The 12,875-nt window shown below is 41.8% G+C and overlaps 1 long non-coding RNA gene across 3 annotated transcripts in view; it reads right to left on the bottom strand.

Moving 5' to 3' along the window:
• LOC140074768 (uncharacterized) overlaps positions 1–12,875 on the bottom strand; it is a 147,596-nt gene that overhangs the window by 128,700 nt on the left and 6,021 nt on the right. For all 3 annotated transcript variants that reach the window (XR_011849268.1, XR_011849267.1, XR_011849269.1), the window contains exon 2: positions 5,407–5,729. This is a non-coding gene — a long non-coding RNA (uncharacterized lncRNA). The remainder of the gene's footprint in view (positions 1–5,406; positions 5,730–12,875) is intronic.

Below are 12,875 nucleotides of genomic sequence, written 5' to 3'. Positions count from 1 at the left end.
ACTATAATACTGCCCCCTATGTACAGGAATATAACTACTATAATACTGCCCCCTATGTACAAGAATATAACTACTATAATACTGCCCCCTATGTACAAGAATATAACTACTATAATATTGCCTCTTTTGTACAGGAATATAACTACTATAATACTGCCCCCTATGTACAAGAATATAACTACTATAATACTGCCCCCTATGTACAAGAATATAACTACTATAATACTGCCCCCTATGTACAAGAATATAACTACTATAATACTGCCCCCTATGTACAAGAATATAACTACTATAATACTGCCCCCTATGTACAGGGATATAACTACTATAATACTGCCCCCTATGTACAGGAATATAACTACTATAATACTGCCCCCTATGTACAAGAATATAACTACTATAATACTGCCCCCTATGTACAAGAATATAACTACTATAATACTGCCCCCTATGTACAGGAATATAACTACTATAATACTGCCCCCTATGTACAAGAATATAACTACTATAATACTGCCCCCTATGTACAAGAATATAACTACTATAATACTGCCTCTTTTGTACAGGAATATAACTACTATAATACTGCCCCCTATGTACAAGAATATAACTACTATAATACTGCCCCCTATGTACAGGAATATAACTCCTATAATACTGCCCCCTATGTACAAGAATATAACTACTATAATACTGTCCCCTATGTACAGAAATATAACTACTATAATACTGCCCCCTATGTACAAGAATATAACTACTATAATACTACCTCCTATGTACAGGAATATAACTACTATAATACTGCCCCCCATGTACTGGAATATAACTACTATAATACTGCCCCCTATGTACAAGAATATAACTACTATAATACTACCCCCTATGTACAGGAATATAACTACTATAATACTGCCCCCTATGTACAAGAATATAACTACTATAATACTACCCCCCTATGTACAAGAATATAACTACTATAATACTGCCCCCTATGTACAAGAATATAACTACTATAATACTGCCCCCTATGTACAGGAATATAACTACTATAATACTGCCCCCTATGTACAAGAATATAACTACTATAATACTGCCCCCTATGTACAAGAATATAACTACTATAATACTGCCCCCTATGTACAGGAATATAACTACTATAATACTGCCCCCTATGTACAAGAATATAACTACTATAATACTGCCCCCTATGTACAAGAATATAACTACTATAATATTGCCTCTTTTGTACAGGAATATAACTACTATAATACTGCCCCCTATGTACAAGAATATAACTACTATAATACTGCCCCCTATGTACAAGAATATAACTACTATAATACTGCCTCTTTTGTACAGGAATATAACTACTATAATACTGCCCCCTATGTACAAGAATATAACTACTATAATACTGCCCCCTATGTACAGGAATATAACTCCTATAATACTGCCCCCTATGTACAAGAATATAACTACTATAATACTGTCCCCTATGTACAGAAATATAACTACTATAATACTGCCCCCTATGTACAAGAATATAACTACTATAATACTACCTCCTATGTACAGGAATATAACTACTATAATACTGCCCCCCATGTACTGGAATATAACTACTATAATACTGCTCCCTATGTACAAGAATATAACTACTATAATACTGCCCCCTATGTACAGGAATATAACTCCTATAATACTTCCCCCTATGTACAAGAATATAACTACTATAATACTGCCCCCTATGTACAGGAATATAACTACTATAATACTGCCCCCTATGTACAAGAATATAACTACTATAATACTACCCCCCTATGTACAAGAATATAACTACTATAATACTGCCCCCTATGTACAAGAATATAACTACTATAATACTGCCCCCTATGTACAGGAATATAACTACTATAATACTGCCCCCTATGTACAAGAATATAACTACTATAATACTGCCCCCTATGTACAAGAATATAACTACTATAATACTGCCCCCTATGTACAGGAATATAACTACTATAATACTGCCCCCTATGTCCAAGAATATAACTACTATAATACTGCCCCCTATGTACAAGAATATAACTACTATAATACTGCCCCCTATGTACAAGAATATAACTACTATAATATTGCCTCTTTTGTACAGGAATATAACTACTATAATACTGCCCCCTATGTACAAGAATATAACTACTATAATACTGCCCCCTATGTACAAGAATATAACTACTATAATACTGCCCCCTATGTACAAGAATATAACTACTATAATACTGCCCCCTATGTACAAGAATATAACTACTATAATACTGCCCCCTATGTACAGGAATATAACTACTATAATACTGCCCCCTATGTACAGGGATATAACTCCTATAATACTGCCCCCTATGTACAGGAATATAACTACTATAATACTGCCCCCTATGTACAAGAATATAACTACTATAATACTGCCCCCTATGTACAAGAATATAACTACTATAATACTGCCCCCTATGTACAGGAATATAACTACTATAATACTGCCCCCTATGTACAAGAATATAACTACTATAATACTGCCCCCTATGTACAAGAATATAACTACTATAATACTGCCCCCTATGTACAAGAATATAACTACTATAATACTGCCCCCTATGTACAAGAATATAACTACTATAATACTGCCCCCTATGTACAGGGATATAACTACTATAATACTGCCCCCTATGTACAGGAATATAACTACTATAATACTGCCCCCTATGTACAAGAATATAACTACTATAATACTGCCCCCTATGTACAAGAATATAACTACTATAATACTGCCCCCTATGTACAGGAATATAACTACTATAATACTGCCCCCTATGTACAAGAATATAACTACTGTAATACTGCCCCCTATGTACAGGGATATAACTACTATAATACTGCCCCCTATGTACAGGAATATAACTACTATAATACTGCCCCCTATGTACAAGAATATAACTACTATAATACTGCCCCCTATGTACAAGAATATAACTACTATAATACTGCCCCCTATGTACAGGAATATAACTACTATAATACTGCCCCCTATGTACAAGAATATAACTACTGTAATACTGCCCCCTATGTACAAGAATATAACTACTATAATACTGCCCCCTATGTACAAGAATATAACTACTATAATACTGCCCCTATGTACAAGAATATAACTACTATAATACTGCCCCCTATGTACAGGAATATAACTACTATAATACTGCCCCCTATGTACAAGAATATAACTACTATAATACTGCCCCCTATGTACAAGAATATAACTACTGTAATACTGCCCCCTATGTACAAGAATATAACTACTATAATACTGCCCCCTATGTACAAGAATATAACTACTATAATACTGCCCCTATGTACAAGAATATAACTACTATAATACTGCCCCCTATGTACAGGAATATAACTACTATAATACTGCCCCCTATGTACAAGAATATAACTACTATAATACTGCCCCCTATGTACAGGAATATAACTACTATAATACTGCCCCCTATGTAGAAGATATTCAGTATCAGTGCTATCTGTATACAGTTAGCTCCTTAGCTCCCTCTAGGGATAGAAACAGCAAACCAGAATCTTCCTTCCAAGCTCTGTGGTGATGTGATTGTTGGATTTGGAGGTTTGTATAAGAAGATATTTCTCCCTCTAATAAATCTTTAATATGAAATGGCTTGAAGGAGAATGTTTAAATTTTAATATTTCAGGAAGGAGACCACCCAAAAATATATAATGTCCTTATTATTACCGTATTTTCCGGGCCATTAGGCGCATCGGAATATAAGGCACAACAGTCCGATGTGCCTTATATATCTAATAATTCCATATATAAGGCGCAGGGTCGGGGGCGTGGCGGAGGTCCGGGGGCGGGGCGGAGACCCGACGGGACGCGACGCCGAGAAGAGACGCGGAACGCGGGGAAGGTGAGCGGGAGGTGGAGAATGGCATACTTACATAGGTCCCCGCTACCGGAGACAGCAGATCTCCAGCGGGCGCTTTGGCGCCTGTTGTTCGTGCCGCGTGTTCTGCAGTTCCCGCTGGAGATCTGCTGTCTCCGGTAGCGGGGACCTATGTCAGTAGGGTCCGCTGCCCTCATATAGGGCGCACCGGACTATAAGGCGCACTTTGGATTTCCAAGGAAATCCAAGGCTTTTAAGTGCGCCTTATAGTCCGGAAAATACGGTACTATGAACCCCAGGGGATGGGTCTGGTGCAGGCTGTGGGCTGGGAGGTTATGTATTATATATGGCAGTAGGTGACAGATGGTGACATGTTTGAGGACTGGGGGTCCTTATCGGGTGGTGGATCCAGTTATAAAGCTCTTTGCCAGCATCAAACATGGACCATGGGGGGGGGGGGGGTGAGGGGGGGGACACACGGATATCACAGCGATGGCTCTGGGCCTGACGAGTAGAGATCTGACCCCCTCCGCTCATGTGTTACCATTACACTACACGCTCCTTGTGCGTCCTAATAGTCAGGTCTGATGTATCTACGAGCACAAGGCATGTATAATGTACAGGATACCAAGGCTTAACTCCTTCACCACCAGGCATAGTGCAGAACACCACAAGGAAACTCCAGACACAACAGAGTCACCTACTCATCCAGAAATCACTGAGAATACTGCCCCCTATTGTACATTCTGGATTGACAGGCCAAAGGAAGCAATCATCATCGCAGGGCCAATCAAAATAATGATATTGGTGTTCAGCGCCGACCTGTCACCCCGTCGTGAGACAGGGTGGCGTCACAGAAAAAGGAAGCGCCTGTGTTCAATATATGACATGGTGGTGGCAGCATCATGCTATAGGGGCAGGTCGCGAAAGAGTTGTGGTTGTCCTAAACTTCTTTCATTTAAGGATAATGGAGGCCACTGTGCTCTTAGGAACCTTGAGTGCTGCAGAAACTCTTTTGTAACCTTGGCTATATCTGTGCTTTGCCACAATTCTCTGAGCTCCTTGGGCAGTTCTTTAGACTTCACGATTCTCATGTGCTCTGACATAGACTGTGAGCTGTGAGATCTTATATAGACAGGTCTGTGCCTTTCCTAATTAAGCCCAATCAGTTTTTGTAAACACAGCTGGACTCCAATGAAGGAGCAGAACAACCTAAAGTAGGATCAGAAGGAAATGGACAGCATGTGAATTACATATGAAGGTCACAGCTGAATACTAATCACCAGGTCATATTTTACTCTTGTTTAATAAATTAGCAAAAATATCTACATTCCATCTATTTTTTTTTGTCAAGATGGGGACAGAGGGGACATGAATGAGCAAATGAATACTGTGTGTACCCCCTGTACACTGTGTATAGGGTGCAGTCACCCTGGGTACACATCTGGCAGGTTACCTGGTTACACTCGGTGTAGACATCTGACTGATGAGTTGGTCTCTGGTCCCTGCAGCTGGTGCTGTGGGTCAGGGTGATCCGGTCTGTGGAGATGTTCCGGTTGGGAGTTTCAAGCGTTTCCAGGGTTCCTCCAGTTGTCTTCCCGCAGTCTCTTCCGGCTCAGGACTATTTATCATGGGCAGTGGATGCGGCTCTGAACATTCATCACACCTGTCACCTGGCGTAACGGAGAGAAGATATGCGGCAGGCTCTGAAGAGAGCCCCTGCACTTCTCCCAGTGATGGCTCCATCTTCTATCTGCCGCTCTCGGTCATTGATTGCAGCTGCAGGATAAACACATGGATACACGGAGCCTTAAAGGAAACGCTTTTCCATACACAAAACCCAGTATGACGTACATCATGTGATCACCGCCGATCTCCTGATCAATTTGGTCTTTATTTTTTTTAAATCCGTTCAACCATTCAAAAGATATTGCCCCAGGAAAGTTATAACTGAATTGGCGCCTACTAACCAAGAGGGCGTTAACCTTCTTAATTGGGGGGTGTGGCTAATACACGCTAATTCAAATAGAAACTTCTGGTGGCCATATCTTTTGAACGGCTGGATGGATTTAAAAGGAACAAAGACCAAATTGATGAGGAGCACAGGGGCAATCACATGGTGTATGCTAATTTTGGTGACAGGTCCACCTTAAAGGGATAAGTCTTGGTGATCTTGGTAGCAAGAGAATCGGGGATAAAGGTGGTGATGTGTCAACTTGTTCGTCTCTTATTCCTTCTGAAAATATATAAAAATGGTGAACAAAGGATCCAGGAGGAATAACAGAGGAACAGAGGTTGTAAAACATAAAAGTATTGTCTAAAATAGACACCCGTCAGGTAAGATGACAGGTTCTCTTTAAGGGGGATTCTGTTTGTCAATCAAAATTGACAAAACCCAACGTGTAAACGCCATCACACATCCAATTACCCGGCCGGTGGTTATTACCGCAGACCTCACAGTATGTCAATCATCCCTCCGGAGAAACAAGTGTTTACCGGGAAGAGCTGTAATAAGGTGCTGCACATCCCACATGCCGGGGGGCTCCATTGTCCTTGCCGAGTTATAAAGAACTGCCATTAGCACAGGCCATTAACCGATGCAGGTACCGGCGGGGGAGGGGACACAGATTTACATTCTCATCGCTGTATCCTTCCATTATTTCATCAGATGACGGACTCTGTAGTGCCGCCTGTCACAGGAACTTTTACTTTAATGAGTTTTACAAACTTGTCTGATTAATTCCACGTAGAGACTCAGCGGTGGCATCTATTGCTTGTTCCTTCTCAGCTCACTGGTCTACTCAGGCGGTATTATTTACTAATACATCAGAAACCCGTCTCATCCTGATGTGTTATAGCGCAATGTAAAAGCAATATAGTGCAGCGTAATGTAACTCATACAGCAGGGGGTTGTATTCTTGTACATAGGGACAGTATTATAGTAGTTATATTCTTGTACATAGGGGGCAGTATTATAGTAGTTATATTCTTGTACATAGGGGGCAGTATTATAGTAGTTATATTCTTGTACATAGGGGGCAGTATTATAGTAGTTATATTCTTGTACATAGGGGGCAGTATTATAGTAGTTATATTCCTGTACATAGGGAGCAGTATTATAGTAGTTATATTCTTGTACATAGGGAGCAGTATTATAGTAGTTATATTCCTGTACATAGGGGCAGTATTATAGCAGTTATATTCCTGTACATAGGGGGCAGTATTATAGTAGTTATATTCTTGTACATAGGGGGCAGTATTATAGTAGTTATATTCTTGTACATAGGAGGCAGTATTATAGTAGTTATATTCCTGTACATAGGGGGCAGTATTATAGTAGTTATATTCCTGTACATAGGGGGCAGTATTATAGTAGTTATATTCTTGTACATAGGGGGCAGTATTATAGTAGTTATATCCCTGTACATAGGGGGCAGTATTATAGTAGTTATATTCCTGTACATAGGGGCAGTATTATAGAAGTTATATTCTTGTACATAGGGGGCAGTATTATAGTAGTTATATTCCTGTACATAGGGGGCAGTATTATAGTAGTTATATTCCTGTACATAGGGGGCAGTATTATAATAGTTATATCCCTGTACATAGGGGACAGTATTATAGTAGTTATATTCCTGTACATAGGGGGCAGTATTATAGTAGTTATATTCCTGTACATAGGGGGCAGTATTATAGTAGTTATATTCCTGTACATAGGGGGCAGTATTATAGTAGTTATATTCCTGTACATAGGGGGCAGTATTATAGTAGTTATATTCCTGTACATAGGGGGCAGTATTATAGTAGTTATATTCCTGTACATAGGGGGCAGTATTATAGTAGTTATATTCTTGTACATAGGGAAAGTATTATAGTAGTTATATTCCTGTACATAGGGGGCAGTATTATAGCAGTTATATTCTTGTACATAGAGGGTAGTATTATAGCAGTTATATTCCTGTACATAGGGGGCAGTATTATAGTAGTTATATTCTTGTACATAGGGGGCAGTATTATAGTAGTTATATTCTTGTACATAGGAGGCAGTATTATAGTAGTTATACTCCTGTACATAGGGGGCAGTATTATAGTAGTTATATTCCTGTACATAGGGGGCAGTATTATAGTAGTTATAGTCCTGTACATAGGGGGCAGTATTATAGTAGTTATATTCTTGTACATAGGGAGCAGTATTATAGTAGTTATATTCTTGTACATAGGGGCAGTATTATAGTAGTTATATTCCTGTACATAGGGGGCAGTATTATAGTAGTTATATTCCTGTACATAGGGGGCAGTATTATAGTAGTTATATTCCTGTACATAGGGGGCAGTATTATAGTAGTTATATTCTTGTACATAGGGGGCAGTATTATAGTAGTTATATTCTTGTACATAGGGGGCAGTATTATAGTAGTTATATTATTGTACATAGGGGATAGTATTATAGTAGTTATATTCTTGTACATAGAGGGCAGTATTATAGTAGTTATATTCTTGTACATAGGGGGCAGTATTATAGTAGTTATATTCCTGTACATAGGAGGCAGTATTCTAGTAGTTATATTCTTGTACATAGGGGGCAGTATTATAGTAGTTATATTCTTGTACATAAGGGGCAGTATTATAGTAGTTATATTCCTGTACATAGGAGGCAGTATTATAGTAGTTATATTCTTGTACATAGGGGGCAGTATTATAGTAGTTATATTCCTGTACATAGGGAGCAGTATTATAGTAGTTATATTCTTGTACATAGGGGGCAGTATTATAGTAGTTATATTCCTGTACATAGGGGGCAGTATTACAGTAGTTATATTCTTGTACATAGGGGGCAGTATAATAGTAATTATATTCTTGTACATAGGGGGCAGTATTATAGTAGTTATATTCCTGTACATAGGGGGCAGTATTATAGTAGTTATATTCTTGTACATAGGGGGGAAGTATTATAGTAGTTATACTCTTGTACATATGGGGCAGTATTATAGTAGTTATATTCCTGTACATAGGGAGCAGTATTATAGTAGTTATATTCTTGTACATAGGGGGCAGTATTATAGTAGTTATATTCTTGTACATAGGGGGCAGTATTATAGTAGTTATATTCTTGTACATAGGGGGCAGTATTATAGTAGTTATATTCCTGTACATAGGGGGCAGTATTATAGTAGTTATATTCCTGTACATAGGGGCAGTATTATAGTAGTTATATTCCTGTACATAGGGGCAGTATTATAGTAGTTATAATCTTGTACATAGGGGGCAGTATTATAGTAGTTATATTCTTGTACATAGGGGGCAGTATTATAGTAGTTATATTCCTGTACATAGGGGGCAGTATTATAGTAGTTATATTCTTGTACATAGGGGGCAGTATTATAGTAGTTATATTCTTGTACATAGGGGGCAGTATTATAGTAGTTATATTCTTGTACATAGGGGGCAGTATTATAGTAGTTATATTCTTGTACATAGGGGGCAGTACTATAGTAGTTATATTCTTGTACATAGGGGGCAGTATTATAGTAGTTATATTCTTGTACATAGGGGGCAGTATTATAGTAGTTATATTCTTGTACATAGGGGGCAGTATTATAGTAGTTATATTCCTGTACATAGAGGGCAGTATTATAGTAGTTATATTCCTGTACATAGAGGCAGTATTATAGTAGTTCTACACTATAATACTGCCCCTATGTACAGGAATGTAACTGCTATGAGGCTAACACATGTCAGGAGCAGTAGTATTGGGTGTAGGATATTACGGGGATTCGGGAGACACTTGCAGGGTTGGGACGTCCTTTCATATCTAAGACAACCCTGACACCCAGTGGTCTTTGGAAATATAACAGGATTTTTATTACTAGATTCAACTTCTTTTAACTTGCCATCAAATTTCTATCTCGGATGAAAAGTTTTGTATAGATATAATGAGCTCAGTCTCTTGAATCCCAAAATAAACTCTGCTCTGCCCCGATCACAGTCCATGCACATGTGTCTCTGAGGAGCATCGTCCTTGCAGCTAACACACTGGGGCTTATTTACTAAGGGTCGCACTGCTCACTTTCGTCGTTCTTTGCACCATTTTCGGGGATTGCGCGGCTTGGACAGGTATTTATCTGGAGTCTCTTCTGGGATTGTGTCGCATGCGAACCGTTGGCTTCCATGTGACAGCCGCACGATCCAACTGATTCGGGATTTAACTTTCACATTGGGGCAGATTTACTTACCCGGTCCATTCGCGATCCAGCGGCGCGTTCTCTGCAGTGGATTCGGATCTTCTGGCGATTCACTAAGGCAGTTCCTCCGACGTCCACCAGGTGTCGCTGAATGCACTGAAGTTCACTAAGCTGGGCCGAGTGAAGGTAAGCGCGTGTCCAGCGACACTTTTTTTTTTTACTTTAATGCAGCGTTTTGCCGAATTCGTCGGTTTTCGTTTGGCCACGCCCCTGATTTCCATCGCGGGCACGCCGGCGCCGATGCGACACAATCCGATCGCGTGCGCCAAAAACCTGGGGCAATTCATGGAAAATCGGCGCAAATCGGAAATATTCGAGTAACACGTCGGGAAAACGCGAATCGGGCCCTTAGTAAATGACCCCCATTGTGTAGTTCGCCGTGCACCAGTTTCCTGCTTCGCCTATAGTTTCTCTTTGTATTTCTCCTCCTTGCAGATGTTCGCGGACGAATCAACATTGTTTTGCGCGTAAAAAGTTGCAAATAATTAAGTAAAAACACTCCAGCCCTGACCAGGAGCAGAGAAGGCAATGGAATGAGATCTACAAAATGTGCAACTTTTTGAAAATTTGTATCCAAAAAGTCTCAAAAAAAAAATCTCCATTTGGCAAAGAGAAAGAAATAGACAAAGAAAATACTCACTAGAGGAGCAGACAGAAGAAAAGATAAATGACCCCCCTTGTGCTCCTCCCCCACATGCTCCATAGGGTCCGGCACCCTCAGTGTCCGGGGTTAGTCAAGGAGGTGTTAGGGGTTATTATGTAGGATCCTGCCCTGTGGCCCAGAAGGAAGGGATCCGGTTCTGCTGAGATGTTTATACACGGTTCCATCAATGACCTGTAGCCCCAGCAGCCAGAAGCGATCATAGAACCTGACAGGCTGACCCCTCACCCCTGTAGTAATACTGGGTGCATTCATACAACCTCTGGATAGGACACAGAGCAGTGACAGGCTGACCCCTCACCCCTGTAGTAATACTGGGTGCATTCATACAACCTCTGGATAGGACACAGAGCAGTGACAGGCTGACCCCTCACCCCTGTAGTAATACTGGGGGCACTCATACAACCTCTGGATAGGACACAGAGCAGTGACAGGCTGACCCCTCACCCCTGTAGTAATACTGGGGCACTCATACAACCTCTGGATAGGACACAGAGCACTGACAGGCTGACCCCTCACCCCTGTAGTAATACTGGGGGCATTCATACAACCTCTGGATAGGACACGGAGGACTGACAGGCTGACCCCTCACCCCTGTAGTAATACTGGGGGCACTCATACAACCTCTGGATAGGACACAGAGCACTGACAGGCTGACCCCTCACCCCTGTAGTAATACTGGGGGCACTCATACAACCTCTGGATAGGACACGGAGCACTGACAGGCTGACCCCTCACCCCTGTAGTAATACTGGGGGCACTCATACAACCTCTGGATAGGACACGGAGGACTGACAGGCTGACCCCTCACCCCTGTAGTAATACTGGGGGCAGTCATACAACCTCTGGATAGGACACAGAGCAGTGACAGGCTGACCCCTCACCCCTGTAGTAATACTGGGGGTCTCATACAACCTCTGGATAGGACACGGAGCACTGACAGGCTGACCCCTCACCCCTGTAGTAATACTGGGGGCACTCATACAACCTCCGGATAGGACACGGAGCACTGACAGGCTGACCCCTCACCCCTGTAGTAATACTGGGGCACTCATACAACCTCTGGATAGGACACAGAGCAGTGACAGGCTGACCCCTCACCCCTGTAGTAATACTGGGTGCATTCATACAACCTCTGGATAGGACACAGAGCACTGACAGGCTGACCCCTCACCCCTGTAGTAATACTGGGTGCATTCATACAACCTCTGGATAGGACACAGAGCACTGACAGGCTGACCCCTCACCCCTGTAGTAATACTGGGGGCACTCATACAACCTCTGGATAGGACACAGAGCAGTGACAGGCTGACCCCTCACCCCTGTAGTAATACTGGGGCACTCATACAACCTCTGGATAGGACACAGAGCACTGACAGGCTGACCCCTCACCCCTGTAGTAATACTGGGGGCATTCATACAACCTCTGGATAGGACACGGAGGACTGACAGGCTGACCCCTCACCCCTGTAGTAATACTGGGGGCACTCATACAACCTCTGGATAGGACACAGAGCACTGACAGGCTGACCCCTCACCCCTGTAGTAATACTGGGGGCACTCATACAACCTCTGGATAGGACACGGAGGACTGACAGGCTGACCCCTCACCCCTGTAGTAATACTGGGGGCAGTCATACAACCTCTGGATAGGACACAGAGCAGTGACAGGCTGACCCCTCACCCCTGTCTCATACAACCTCTGGATAGGACACGGAGCACTGACAGGCTGACCCCTCACCCCTGTAGTAATACTGGGGGCACTCATACAACCTCCGGATAGGACACGGAGCACTGACAGGCTGACCCCTCACCCCTGTAGTAATACTGGGGCACTCATACAACCTCTGGATAGGACACAGAGCAGTGACAGGCTGACCCCTCACCCCTGTAGTAATACTGGGGGCACTCATACAACCTCTGGATAGGACACAGAGCACTGACAGGCTGACCCCTCACCCCTGTAGTAATACTGGGTGCATTCATACAACCTCTGGATAGGACACAGAGCACTGACAGGCT

The sequence above is a fragment of the Engystomops pustulosus genome, chromosome 8 (assembly GCF_040894005.1).
Source record: "Engystomops pustulosus chromosome 8, aEngPut4.maternal, whole genome shotgun sequence".
Taxonomy (NCBI): domain Eukaryota; kingdom Metazoa; phylum Chordata; class Amphibia; order Anura; family Leptodactylidae; genus Engystomops; species Engystomops pustulosus.
Note: the sequence above shows the minus strand (reverse complement) of the source record. Positions and strands in the feature narration are given on the sequence as shown.